Source organism: Vigna unguiculata, chromosome 1 (assembly GCF_004118075.2).
Source record: "Vigna unguiculata cultivar IT97K-499-35 chromosome 1, ASM411807v1, whole genome shotgun sequence".
In the NCBI taxonomy this organism is placed as follows: Eukaryota; Viridiplantae; Streptophyta; class Magnoliopsida; order Fabales; family Fabaceae; genus Vigna; species Vigna unguiculata.
Window position 1 is genome coordinate 21,964,240 of NC_040279.1, and position 16,195 is coordinate 21,980,434.

At 31.3% G+C, this 16,195-nt stretch overlaps 1 pseudogene; it reads right to left on the reverse strand.

Annotated features, from left to right (window-relative positions):
• Nucleotides 1–11,785: 11,785 nt before the first annotated feature.
• Nucleotides 11,786–16,195, reverse strand: LOC114189677 (annotated as a pseudogene).

Sequence of the window (16,195 nt, forward strand, 5' to 3'; positions counted from 1 at the left end):
ACTTAAAACAATGTGACTAATCACTTTTGAGTCCACTTCTGATTAACATTTATCGGGGAATATGTTTTTATTTTTTTTATTTATAATCTATAAAAATATATGAAAAAAAAATTATATATACTTTTTAAAATATCAATTTTATTCTTTAAAATATAATTATATTAAATTTATGAAAATTAATTATTATTTTTATAAATATTTTGTAAAATTATTTATTTTCTGATTTTTTTATATATTTCACTTTATTTTATATATTAATTTAATAACATTATAATATCATCACCTACTAATATAATATTATATATATTTAAAAAATACATACACATATATCTATGTTTATGCTAATAATATATATAAAGATATATTTTGTGTCCACATTTTATTATTCTAATTTTATTTTTAATTATTTTAAAAATTAAATATTTTATAAATGATTTATTTTTAGTTATTATTCTAAAAACTTCCTTTATCTTAAATCATTATTTTTTTAAAAAAATTACATATTTTATTTTTCTAATTTTATATTTAAAAGTTATTTTAAAAATTAATTATATATTTTTTTTATTGAATTTAATTTTTTATAAAAATTAGAAAGTCAAACACACATACACTATATTTTCGCTAATGATGATTAAAAGTAATAAAATTATTATTATTATAATTATAAAATTAAATATAAATAATTTTATTATGGATAAACCTTACTTATTTTATAGATAATTTTTAAACGACGGATCATTTAAAAATTAGTCAAATATCCTGAAATAGAAAAATTAAATTTAAATCATTAATCATTTAAAAGATAATATTAATAAAATAAGGATTATCAAATATTATTAAAAATTATGAAATATCTTTAGATATAGATATTTTTTAATATTGATATATTATTATTATATATTATAAATTATGAGATTTTTTAAATATTATGATATATTGTAGAAGAATATTGTTATATATTATATATTCTTATTTATATATTAGTAGAAATATAATTATTAGCTATTGTATTTATGTTTACGTATGTTTTATATTTTAAGAAACATAGATTGTAAATAATAGTAAAAAGTATATGAATATTAAAATAGAAACTACAAATATATGGTTATATATTAGATATTTTTATTTATATACTATAAAAAATGCACTTGTGTGTCTGTATTTTCTAAGTTTTAAAAAAAGAGAGATTATAAATAATGATAATAAATACTCTAATGTTAGCGTTAAAAAAATAATTAATATAGCAATAGTCAGCTAATAATATTATAAAGTGTAAAATTAAAATTATGAAATGTATAAAAAAAAGAAAATTTTATTTATATATAATTATATATATATATATATATATATATATATATATATATATAAAGAATTATGTTAGATATCATGAGTATTTTTTTGATATTATTATATATTACTAGATATTGTTAAAAATTAAGATACTTTTATATATTAGTTATATATTATTGTAAATATGTAAGAATAAATATCATATCTTTTTAGGATATTAAACTTATAAATATAGGATGTGACCATATAATTGTAAGTGTTGAACGGAATGCACAACATATAATCTATAACAATATATAAAAATGTATGTTCATATTTTAAAATATCAATTTTATCCTTTAAAATATATTTATTTATTAAATTTTTGAAAATTGACCGTTATTTTTACAAACATTTTTTTTAAATCGTCTATTTTTGTTTTTTCTCTTTTTTTTATTTACCAACGATTATTCTCTAATCTTTTCTGATATATTTCACTTTACTTTTAATAAATATAATTATATTTTATATATTAACTTAATAACATTACAATATCATCACTTACTAATGTAATCACACATATTTAAAAAATACGTACACACAAGCACGATAACACCTATGTTTATGTAGTTCCAAGAAGAGTGATTAATAATAGAGAGATATTTATTATAATCTTTTATCTTATCTTTTTCTATTTTCAACAAAGTTAGTGCATGGTTGTAGAACGATAATGTTTTTATAAAGAATTCCAATAAAATAAGAATAATGTTTTATTTTAATTATGTAATTTGTTTAATTATAGATTTTAGAAATAAAAAAAATTGGAATGTTACAATTTTTAATGAGAAAAAATAATTTTAGTAAGTAACAAAATTTAAAATATTTTTATAATTGATTTACTAACAGCAAGCCTCTACTTCTCCAAGAGTTAGAAAATAAATTATTCTTGATCTGCATCTTCACTGATTAATTTGATTAATTAGGTGATTAATATATTCTAAATATTTACACAATAATGTAATTTTCTTTTTTATTAGTCTATATAAAGATTGGTAAATGTAAAAGAAAAAAAATGAAGAGAATAAAGAAAACACGTACGTATGTCCACACTAATTCTAGAGTTTGCTTCCTTCTGATTGCATTGATAAGATTTAAAAAAAAAATGTTTTGTGTTATTATTAGTTTCTTATCTGTTTTTAAAGATTCATTCAATCAATACTATTTGTTCCTTTCTAAATTCACACTATGTTTGTCTCTTTATTCTCTGTTTTTATATAAACAAGCAAAGTGCATAGTTTCACATTAGTAATTGATTTGAGATTATATTATATGTATGATGATTGGAAACATTCTTTCAACTCTTCAAAGAAGTTAGCCTCTGTGGTAGTTGATGAGATCCATTACCCTTAATTATAGGGTTGATAATCATTGTTCCTAAATCTATAAATATACCTTTTCACCAACACTACAAAAAGAGGACAACTTATATGCAATATTTCTAACTTAAATATCTCTTGAGCGTTTGTCGGAACAAAAATAAAAATAAGTAAAAAAAATGTATATTTCGAATTGTACGATCGAAATAATAAAATAAGAATTTTAAATTATGCATTTTAGAGTGTAAAATAAAAAAATATCAGGTATATTCTATAATTCAAAATACAATAATGTATAAAAGTGCAAGAAAAAAATTATGAAGGTGGAAAAAAAAACTACGCAATTAGTATTCTTTGATTATAATCATAGGGGGCTTCTTCCCGTTATTTTCTTTCTACATCTCCAACTTTTCCAATCATTTCCATTTTTATATATTAAATAATTAAATAAATCAGTAATTTTGTGTTATGTTCTTTTTCCTTGAAAATTTCTTTTTTTAGTTAGAGATGACAAAACTATTCATACATGTGAATAAAATGTACACCAGATAGTTGATATCTTATTCGTGTGTAGTAAGTAATGAGTATTTTGTTTATAAATAAATTCGGTGTGTATCATAATACTTATACTCATGGGTATATGTTATGTATAAAGATGACAATAGGTTGGGTCAGGCATGGAAAGTGCCCACCCGCAAAAAGAAAAATCACTTGTAATATGCTTTTTACTTGCTAGGTACTCACTTAAAAAATATCTGCATGATTTTTTAAAACCCGTGGGTATTCGTGGATACTCTCCTACTCGTGAATATTTTAAAAAAAATATTTTTTAAATATAATTAATAAAAAATTTAAATATAATAAATTAAATTAAATCTTAATTTTAATTTTAATTAAATTTAACCTAATAAAAAATATATTTCATTTTAATTTTAATTAAATTTAACATAATAAAATATAAATTAAATTTTAATTTTAATTTTTTGCGGGTAAGGAGTACCCACGGGTACAAATAGTATGATACATGCACCGACATGTTTACAAGCGGGCATTAAAATAACCGCTACCCGCAGGTAATAAATATCCGCGAGTATAACTGCCTGCCATAGATTTTATATGCGGATACTTGCGGGCGCAGATTTTTTGTTATCCCTAATTACGCACAAAAAAATAAAATAAAATATAATTTTTATTTTATTAAGTTAAACTTTATTTTAAATTAAAATTTAATTTACCTTTTATTAGGTTAAATTAAATTTAAATTAACTTTTTTTTGCAAATTTATTTAAATTTTATTTTAAAAATTTATGAAGTATATTTATTTATATATCTGCAAGTATTCACGGGTACCTACAAATTTTAAAAAACTCGTGGGTATTTTTTAAACGAGTATCAAATGGGTAACGGGTGAATTTTTTGTTACGGGTATAATAGTGAATAGACATTATTCGTGCCTAACCCTATTCGTTGTCATTCATATCCTCCACCCTCCCCAAACTTCCCTCTTGCTTACAAAAACCTGACATTGAATAACTAGGCATTTACTTGTGTAGGTTTGTTTTGAAGTACTATATAGTAGGGTGGGTTTTTCGATTTTTTGGTGTTTTGGGTTATGGTTGCAAAGGAACCAGGTTACATAATTCGAGTAAGGAATATACTGACCAAATTATAAATTCCAATTTGGCTCATCGGATTTGGATAACAATCTGGATTACATAGGGAGGGCAAAAATACTCGTGCCTGTGGGTATCCACGGATAAAATTCGCGACGGATAGATGATACCTGCGGGTATTTGTTGCTTGCTGGTAACGAGTAGCAGGTATTTTAATACTTGTTTATAAATGGGTTGGATGCGGGTATCATACTATCTGTACCCGCGGATACCCATTACTTGCAAAAAAATAAAAATAAAATTTTATTTGTTTTATTAAGTTAAATTTAATTAAAATTAAAATTTAATTTATATTTTATTAGATTAAATTAAATTAAATTTTAATTTATATTAAATTAAATTTATTTTTATTTTATATTATTTTGGAATTTTGATGGAGACATGGCTAGGATCGTTACAGGGATTTCAAAGTAGTTGATGGAATCATGCCTAGAACCTTCAAAGAGATCTCAGATTAGCTTCGGATCATATAATATGAACTCTTTTTGTAATTTTTGTAATGTTTATATTTGGGTTTTATCAGACCTTTAGTCGTGTTGGGCTTTTTGGTGTTTTGGCCCATAGTGTATAAGCCTTGTGAAACACATTTGTATTCATATTTGAGTTATATTAAAAATTGAGTTTTATCTCAAGTCTAGAGGTTCTCCTTAGAACCTTATCTTTGAATCTTTGATTCAAAGTGACGAATCTTCCTCACTTATCTTGGAACGTCCTACAATTTTTTCCCCCATTCATTCTAGGGTTTATACCCAATTTCGTTCGAGACCCAAATTCACCCCAAATCCGAGACAATCCTATGTCATGTGGTATCAGAGCTTTGGTTGTCTTTGAATATGGTGTTTTCATGTGCTAACTTTTGGTTTCCATGTTTTGGCTCTTAGGGAGGCATAATTTCTTGGTAGGCATAATTTCTTTCCACTTCATTGGAGGTTTAAGTATCTAAAAACTCTATCTCTTTAAAACTTGTGTTTGATGAAGTGAGAACATGCTTTTTCTTGCCTAATATGTTGCTTGGTCGAGAGCCTTTACATGAAATGTTACCATGCCAAATTTTTCTTTAAAGTTTTTTTATTTGTCTTGAGCTTTGTTTTGAGTCTTTTGTCATATGCCTATTTGATGTTTTCATTTCTTTGCTTTCATATACTTGAATATTGCATGACCTATATGTCTTGCTTGATGTATGCTCCTTGAAAATGATTTTGGCCTAAAACTTGAGGAACTAAGTGTCTAGACCAGCTACAACACTTTCTCACCATCTTATGAAACTAGTTTGTGAAAGAAGAAAATTTTTGCTACCTTTTTTCTCAAAATCCGAGAGCATTCTTGCTCCTTGGTAAACCAAAATTGCATTTCTTACTAAGTGTTATACTACTAGTTTTCATACTTGGGTGTTGGTGATATTGGCTAATTAGTTTCATTCTTTAACTTGGTTATGCATGATTTGAGACTTGGTAGTGTATGTTTAAGTGCTTTCCAATAGAGTTTTTAAAAGTGCTTTTCTTGCTTATCTTGTTAAAAAAATGTTGTCACATATTTTCATTTCCTTAGAGTTAACCTTTTTCGGTTTTGTGCTTTTCTTACTTGTCCTTAAGTAATCTTTGTTTTGTCTTAGTGTTTTCTTTCTTGGATTTTCCTTTGAGTGTGGTGGCCGAAATGTAAGACCCAAGAAATTTAATTAATTAAATAAATAATTAATTAGTAAATGCGGGTAGTGGGAGCCTTTATGACAATTAATGTTAGCTTGTATGATGTGGAAAAGTACTAGCTCAAGTGGTTGAGAGTACTTTGTTGTGTTTAAAGGACTTGGGTTCGAGTATTATGTATTCAAAATGTTAATTGAGTGTTGTTTTATTGTTTGTTATTTTTAATAATAATATGATTGATCATAATAAGTGATAATATAATCCTAGATTTATAGGAATTATCACGAAACATGAATTGGTTGAAATGGTTGCGCACTTGCTTTGTTATTGGATGGTTGTGTGTTTGAACCTTGGTAGACACAAATTAAGCTTTCTTTTTGTCAAATTTATTTTTGGTATGGAGCAGAAAGGTTAGAAACCCTAGCCGTCAAAAGTGGCAGCCTAGTGTGAAGGTGACTTGGGAGTCTAATATTAAAAGGGAACTCTAACATTGTCTTTGGAGCGAGGATATCCATGTTAGGGGAGCTGGACTCCACAATTTTTATTTATGTTATTATTTTTGCATGATGATTGATTAATTTGAAGCATGGACTGTTATAATATTGTATGATTTCGTATTTCTGTAAATTTTTCAGAAATCGTCTAGCACACCTTTAAAGCCGCCAACGACGCATAACATTTTTGTGAAGCTTTTCGGTTCCAAGGAGGAACCCCTTGGCGACGTGAATTGGCTGTCAGGCGACACATGATTTTCAACCCAATTTCTTGGTTTCTGTATGATCCGTTTGGCGATGATGAACACCCGCCAGGTGACACGAGCAAGGTTGGCTCGATTTTGATATTTTTGGGGTTTTGGGTTGATTTTGATCGAGGAAAAAGGCAGCTTTAGGATTTATGCGGAAGGAGACACTTTGAAATTTTAAAGGGATTGTTGCAGGTACAACAGAATCTAGATTTCCCAAAAACTGAGGTGTCCTCTAGTGGGACATAAATTGCCGCCAGGCAACGGTGCAAATCACAAGGACGAGATTTTGTTTCTGGACGTGACTATATTGGGTTGGATTCTGTGGTAATTTTTTTAGGATAAAATAGTTATGAAAATTTAGTGAAAACACAGATAATGAATATCTTGGGTGTTGGAGAGAAAGCATGATTAATCAAATGGGATGAGAATGGAAGAATGAAGTGGAAATTGGTGTTACAACTGGTGTTATGGTTGGAATTATAAAACGCTGTAGTGGCTGGTATAAGTGAAGCATAGGCACAATACTTTTGTTTTTATTTCTAACTTATAAGTAATTTGATCATAATTATGAATAAATGAGTATGTGGTATATTAAAGGATAAGGCAGTGTGTTATGACAGAAGTGTGAAATGGATGTATTAGTTAGGACCATAATTTGAGAGACTATAACATGAGGTTAATGGAGTGGTAGTATTTAATTAAATATAGGCATTTGACTAGTTTAGGTGAGTGAATGCTTAGAGTTGTGAGTCTATGTAGGGTATGGGTGAGATGAATGTTTCATAAAGAACTGGGGAGTATGTTGTGCTATTATGGAATAGATTAGAAAATGGCACTGAGATGGAAAATAACCAGTAACCTCGTTGTACTAGTGTAGCGCTTGGCGGTGATGTCTAAATCGCCAGGCGAAAGCTACAAAGCAGGGGGTCCTGGAACGCGTGGTGCCTAGCGGTGAGGTTCGTTCTGCCATGCGATACTTGCAGTGGCAGTGGCTTCTAAGACTCTTGGCGCTTGGCGGCAAACATGCTCTGCCAGGTGGTCTGGAACTTGATTTTGCCTGACAACGTCAGAGCAGCGCCAAACGATAATGCAGTGGCAGAACATTGGTATGCTTTGGATGTGCGTGATCTACAAGACTTTGAGTGATACCTTAAAGACATACTTGTTGAAGTGTTCCTTGAGTTATGGCTCAGAACGATATCCCTTGAGTTGTGGCTCAGGATAGAGGGTAAAACACGTGACATTCCTTGAGTTGTGGCTCAAAATGACATCTCCTGAGTTATGGCTCGGGATGACGGATGAACACGAGAAATCCTTGAGTTGTGGCTCAGATTGGCGAGTGTTGCCGGTGTGAGTGTGCGAGTTGTGGCTCGTACGGATGGGTCCAGAAAGATTGTTCTTCGGTATTTAGCCGATGAATTTGGTAGTCTTGGGACATTACGAACTTTGCTTCGTATCGATAACCACCTTAGCAGGCTTCCTGCACGTATTCTACAAGTTGTGGCTTGTAGGTGTGGCAACAAGGGGATCTTGAGGTATTCATCTAAAGATGTAGAACATGGATAACATGGTGGTGACCATGTGGTATGGAATCAAAGGATAGAGTTCCTTTGATGTGCGTGTGATTATATATCTGTATCATATATATGAGTTTTATACAATTAGCTCACCCTATCTACTTGTGTTTGGCGATGATCGTGTAATCCGTTACATGGGAGCAAATGATGTTGCAGGTGGTGCTGGTGAGGCATAGATCAGAGCGGGGTAGCATGGGATTTTATGATTTCCACTTATTTTCGTTATTTTGTAATTTGGTTTTGTAAACAATGTTGAGATTTTTAAGACTTGGAGTTAAATTTGCGATTATTGTAATTGATGATGATGTTTGGATTTTAATTTTCCCGCATTTTTGGGAAAGACGTTATAATAAATGCAGTTTGACTTTTTTAATTATTATTTTATTATTTAAATTTATAATATCTGACTAGGATGTTACACGAAACACTTTAAAGTGCTTGAGAAAAGGTTTCCAAAATTTAAAGGTCTTTCACCCCTTTTGGTGGATTCTTGAATGTGGCTTCCCTTGTGGTGTTGGGAGTGTGATCTAATACTCTTGGGTTTTTAATTGTGACCACACTTGGTCTCGAGTTTATTGCTGCAACGTTTTCTAACCATTGTTTCATCTCGGCTTTGTTGAGTTTTTTTTGTAGGAAAAATGGATTTGAGTCTAATTGTGGAGGTTGAAAGGGAGGAGGAAGGGTCGACTTCACCATACTCCCCTCCCATGGTGACTTCCGTGGCCTAACAAAGTGCTATTCTAGATGTCAACACTCACTTCCAGCAAATGGAACTTAGTAGAAAGGAATATAGAGCACATAGCGAGAGGATTCTCCAAACTTACATGCAACAATTTCAACTACAACAACAAAGGCACAACACATTAACAACAAAACCACCACCATCCATCAAAATTCCAAAGTTTAAAGGAGAGCATAATCCAAATGTCTATCTTAAGTAGGAACAAAAGATAGACCAAATTTTTAAAATTCATGTAATTAGTGAGCAAGAGCAAGTAGACTAGTACTTTTAAGGTATAAGGAGTATGACATGACTTAGTGGCATCAACTTTGTATGGACAATGATAACCAAGGACCACTCGTGGTTTCTTGGGAGGACATTAAAAGGTTAATGCACACCATATTTGTTCCTTCCTACTATAGGAGGGAGACTCTTTTGAAGCTTCAAAGGCTTCAACAAGGGTCAATGTGTGTTGATTAGTATTATAAATTGACGAAGTCCATGCTCTTAAAAGTAGGACTCCAATACGAAAATGAAGAAGAAAGAGTGACAAGGTTTGTGAGTTGTCTTAAAAGAGAGATCCAATATGTAGTTGAATTGTATGAGTATTCTAATCTTAGCAAAGTTTTACACTTGACCTTAAAACTTGAAAGTCAATTGAAAAAGAATCAAGAGGCCAAGAGGAATACTTCTTACAATGACTACTACTCTAAGTCTTGGAAGGGTAAAGAAGGAAAAGATGAAAGAACACCTTTCGAGAATCCCCAAGACTCCACTCCTAAAGCCAATACATATAGAAATGTGCATGATAAAACCAAATCTTCTCAAGAATAGTTCCATTAAATGTTTCAAATGTTTGGGCTTTGGACACATTGCTTCCAATGGCCCCTCCAAAAGGAACATGTTCTTTCTAAAGTAGAAGTTGAAAGTGAGCATTCTTCCCTTCCCTCTTCCCCCAAAAGTTCTTCCTTACACACTTATTCTTCTTCAAGTGAGGATGAAATCAAACATTAAGAAAGAGGCCTATTGGTGCTTAGGCGCATATTGGGACAAGTTCCCAAGGAATTGTATTCTCAAAGGGAAAATATTTTTCACTCAAGGTTCCTAATCAACAATAAACTTTTCTCCCTCATCATTGATGGAGGAAGTTGGGTAAATGTGGCCAACACAAGGGTAATAGACAAGCTTGGCTTAGAAACTATCCCTCATGTTAAGCCTTATAAGCTATCATGGCTTAGTGAGGAAGGAGAAATAAAAGTGAACTAACAAGTCCTAATCAACTTCTCCATTAGGACTTAAAAGGATGAGGTATTATGTGATGTAGTGCATATGGAAGCAACCCACATTCTTCTGCGTAGGCCATGGCAATTTGACAAAAAGGATTTTCGTGATGGTCATACCAACAAATTTTCCTTTAGCTTCCAAGGAAAAAAAGGTCACACTTCTACCTCTTTCACCCAAAGAAGTTAACGAGGAAAAAAAACAAATGGTTGAGAAAAGAAAGGGAGAGAAGACACATCTTAAGGCGCAAAGGGTGAGAAAAAATGCCAAAAAGAGTTTGATCTCCCTCAAAAGGGTTAAAAAGATAATACTTGCGCAAAAACAAGTTTTTTTTTGCTTATCCAAGTGAGTCTTCTCCTTCCTTTCAAAAGCCTCACTCTAAGTGTTGTAAAGACTTGTCTATAGTGTTAAATGAATTCAGGGATGTTTTTCAAGATCCTCCAAAGAGACTTCCACCCCTAAGAGGTATAGAGCGCCAAATTGACTTCATCCAAGGTTCATCTTTTTCCTAATAGGCCAGCCTATAGGACTAATCCCGAGAAGAACAAAGAAATTCAAAAACAAGAGAATGATTTGTTAGAGAAAGGGTGGGTGCAACATAGTATGAGCCCTTGTGCTATGCCCATGATCCTAGTTTCTAAAAAGCATGGAACATGGAGAATGTGCATAGATTGTAAGGCCATAAACAACATAACCATCAAATATAGGCATCCCATTCCTAGATTAGATTATTTGCTTGATTAAAAGATATTCAAAGCAGAATATGCACTTAATTACAATTATACTATTATTCTGATTCAGCAAGCCATTCTCTGTGAGACTTTCCACCACAATATATTATAGGATCAAACGAGAAAAAAAAACTCATTCTTGGTGGTAATTTGTTTTAGATATTATTGAAAATGTACTTCGAGTACGTCTTTTGTACTATCGTCCAATTGTAATGGTAAAGTTTACTTGTATAGTAATTGCTTTAAAAATCATGCACTACAAAAAAAAAAGCTAAATTGCGAAGGTTTTAATTTCGTTTAGCAGGGGTTTTTACACTCCACAAATTAATTTGCAGGGGTTTTCCAAACCTCCATAGATAGGTTCCCCACAAGTTATTTGTGGAGGTTTTCTACAACCCTTGATATCAGATTTATATTGTGGAAGTTTTTTTAATTGAGGGTTATAACATCTCCTATTCATGACTATTATTTTGTAGAGGTTTAAAACCTCATTTATTTCCATAAACCTATTTGATTCCAAAATTCCTGTTTTTCATTTTTTTGTAGGGGTTAATACCTTCCTCAATTCGAGGATTATACTGTAAAAGTTTAACCTGTTTCGTTTGTATTATTTAATTTGTGGATTTATTACTAAATTTTTCTTGCGTTATTCAAATCTCATAAAAAAAAATATTTTGTTTGTAATTAGAATTTCCTACTATACTTGACAATGTATGTCACCATTTGAGGTACTTAATCAACAATATTTTTTTTGCAAACTTCAATCAAATACTTCAACCAAAGTGCTCAAATACATATCATTAGAACTTTTGATTCTCAAAATCAACATATTAACATAAAAGCAATTTAAATATAAACAATTACAACTTAATCCATACTTACTCAAAGTTCATAATACACTAAAATAGTTTCATCCTAAAAAACATCATCAACACCCTAAATGTTGCTACCACCAGATGATCCTCTTGTACCCATAGAAGACTCAGGCTCATTCGCATCACCAATTTGCTGAAATTATAAAAGATAAATATTAGCTACAAGAAGGACGCTAATGAGTTAGTAGTGGCAGCACTAGATGAAGCAATGCTTAAATCCGAAAGTCGAAATCTTGTATTTCTAAATGAGTTAGTAGGAGCTGTTCCTAAACCCATGTATCGCACCCTCCCAGAATGCTCTGGGCCTAACACTCTACCAACAACATCATTAGGGGAAACTTGTGATTCATCATTAGTGCTTTCAGTCAAACCCACTTCAATTTGTTCCTTTAGGCATACAACAATATGTAGTGAAAACTCTAAACATTGAAGGAAAATGCACGAAAATATTATATTATGGTACAACTAACCGATATAGCCTTTGCCGCATCATTTACAAATGATCCATCTTTTCTTTTATGAGTATCAATGTATAACTTTACAAACTTAATTACCTTCTCAAAAGTGATTGCCGAATGTTGCTCCTTCAATTTTAGATTAATGAGAACTCACTAACTTGTGGTTCCTGTTAAGAGAATGTCATAATACTCATCAAGATTAGTTAGCATATTAATATAGATTTGTTATCTTATACAGCACATGCTATAAAATTAGCAGTTATAATTACAAAAAATAATTAGCTGCGTAGTCAGTTCTTTATTCGCCTTTGTACTTAAAACATTTACTACACAAGTTAATTAGAGGGTAGGAGCAATGTATAGTGTTTCTCCTAAAAGCTCCTTATTTCTAATAAAATAAACTATATCACTATAAAAACCACCAATAACAACTTAAAAAGAGTAGTCATGATAACAAATAGAAGGTAGCTTTCTCATTAATACAGTAAAGGTCTTTGGGGGCAGTTTGATCTTTTTAAACAAGATTAAAGTGTTGACCTACATATTCAGGATATCGCTATTTTCCTGGTATAGTTGCTTTCAACATCGTGATCTGTATCCCATAAGAAAAATGGAAGCAAACATAGTAATAATAATAATAAGATTCTTCTAAGCCCATTGATTAAGTTGCACCATGTTAGGCTAACAAAGATGAAGAGGCACAAAACTAAGTCAGATTCTGACTTAGACATATAACTAATATACCTAATACATAACACTCATGTAGTAGACAATAATACAAATGGAGAAATTGTGTCCCATATGAGTTTTGGACAACAAAAAATAAAGGCTCGACGAAATTAGTACTAAGAAACCTTCCACTTACACCAATACAAGAATTGTTGTCCAATCAGTCTCCACTTGCACAACCCTTGCATCCACAATGAACACACTCAATCACCTTCTCCTCCCTAAGTTGCTTCGGAACTCTGCAAACACAATATATTTTCTCATTTCACAAGTACTCAATGTCAGAATGAAAATGAGTTAACTTAATTTTGGACAATCTTGACTTTATAATGTTGTTTTTGATTAAAAGCGAGTTTGAAGCAATGTGATTTATGTATAAATTTAACCCATCTAAACAAAACCAGTATGCTTATTTACATTAGAATCATGTGTAATCACAAATTTCTGTTTGAAACATACATAAGATGCTTTTCAGAACAAGTTTACAAATAACAAAATCATGGTTAAAAGTTTGAGAGAAATGCAAGCATGCAACCTAAAGTAGTGTAGCAAGATGGCTGCTAGAACAATGAATGTTATGTATACCAGATAAACCATTTTCTACTATACACAAACGCTAAAGAAGCCTAAAGTTAAAGAGATGATTAAGCCTTCAATAACAATAAACGTCAGGGATATAATGAATCTATGATAAAAGAAATAGAAAAAACAAAAGCTTTTTCAAAAATAGAATAAAAACATATATTAGGTACCTTCTTCCACTTAACAATTAGATTGCGGTCAGCATATCCTTGATCTAGACAAAATTCATACAGTTCTTTAGAAATAACATGCTGTTTTGTTCTGTTATTGCATCCTAGGTTATTCTTTTTCTTTGTATAATGAAGTAAATGATCAACTTGCTTATACACTATAAATCAGAATTTAATATTATAATGAAGTAAATTTATCAGTGACAATGCTTTCGGGTTCTATATTCTGCTACCAGACACAGTGCCTAAATCTTGATCCTACAGTAATAGGGTTGTCTAGGGTGATTGGCCAGTTTGTGCTTCTTTCATAACTTCACCATTAACTTACTTTGAAACCACCTTTAGGTGTTAAACGTCCGATCTTCATAATAAAGCACTTTTGTCCAGTGTTAGTGAGAAATCACATCGAAGGCAATGAATTTTTTAATGGTTTTCTATATGTTGTAGTTTCACAAGTAAAGCTCTAGAAATACAACTGATAGACAAAATACCTCAGTCAAATTATCTATATTTGATAAAATCAAAACAGAGAATTAAAGGACATATCTTCGTATGTAACTAGAAAATTAAGAATGCATTTTGTGAATGCATGCACATACAATTTAATTCAAATGAAGGGCCTGCATCAACTGCTTTAAGTTGCATTGTATAGTTGTATATTCCTCCCGTTACACATCTATGTTTATGCTTGGAAGAATCATGGCAGTCTCCTTCAAGAATCATGAGAGTCGCATCATAGTAACTTGGAAAATGCGTGGTCATTGAACAGTCTAAAGTCTTATTGGATAAACATCACGGGAAATACTAATAGAAGAAATAAAATAAGAAATTAAAATGAACTTAAAGTGTGTTATCCAAAGTCTTGTTGGACTTTTCCATAAGTTCACAATTTAACTTATAGAAGAAGTATAATTCATTTTAGCTTCTTATTTTCTATTCATTTAAGTATCTGTTGATAAGTTTATCCAAAGAGAACCTACATATACAAAAATTCCATCAAAGCCAATGTACCAAAGGGCCAAACATACTCATTGCAGTATTCGTAGTTACACTTGAAATTCGACGTGTCAACATAATGTAAAATACTACCAACGATAGTGCTAATTAAACCTAACCTCGTCCGCCCAAGAGCACACTGCAATAAGATCACCTTCAGCAGAATCTAGAAGCAATTGTTTGACAGAAAATAGAGTATCTTCACTAAGATGCCCCTGCAATTCAAACCCTCTAAGAATTTTTTACCAACATTGCGGTCTCAGGATAAACACATAGACATGGTAAAACCCCAAAACCACTTATACTCCGAAACCAACTAAGCTTCTAACAAACCCTTCATTTATAATTCATTGCTTTCACAGCTTGTTCTACACTACACTGGATCTGTTATCATTTGTTATATATTGAAACTAATTTAAGAATAATTGAGACATTCATAATGAATCTAGAAAGAGATGTAAATGCAAAGAGTAGGGTGGTATTGTTACTTTACCTGTGCAATCTTGCAAATGGCATAGTGACCCTCCTTTCCCCAACCCAAAATAGTTGGCAGTGGCATCAGCAACAAAAGAAACAACATTCTTACTCTCTCATCACCCATATGCATCATGTTAATGTTAATATTACACAATCAATAGCAATAAGATGGAATCATAGACATACAATACAAATTTGTGCTAATACCAGGATGAATAACATGAATGAGTTTAGTGTTAAGCCTAAGATTCCTAAATAGTATATAAATCGCCTGTTAAAGAAAAAACAAAACATAAGCCACTAGAACATAAAATTTTAACCAGGAACATAATAGATATATCGATAAGGAACCTCTAGGTAACAAAAAATTCCAGGTGTACCTTAACTCTACAGAAGCCACTGGATCACAACCCCATGTGATGGAGGGCTAGAGTGACGGAGAGGGCGTAACGAAGCTGAATCACGGAGTCACTGATTCGCTACGAAAAAGGCTACCACAGAGGCTACGATGGAGATGGCGCAATGGAGACAGGGAAACGAAGACAACGCGACCGAGATGAAGCGACGAAGAGAACGCCGATGAAGACGGCGCGACGGAGATGGTGCGACGAAGACGGCGCGACGGAGATGGTGCGACGAAGACGGCGCGACGAATATCGCTGCAACAGAGGCTACGACATGGCTTAATCGCGGAGCGGAATCGATTGATACTTTGAACTTAGATTTTCGAGTAAAAGGGAAAAATTCATTAAGTTTTCTGATTTGGGAGGGAACACGTGAATTCACTTAGAAGAATGAGAATGTGTTGCAATCTGCGGAGGTCATAAACCTCTTAAGAAAAATAAAAAAACCCTTCTATATTATCAGCTTTTATAAAATCTATTATAATCAG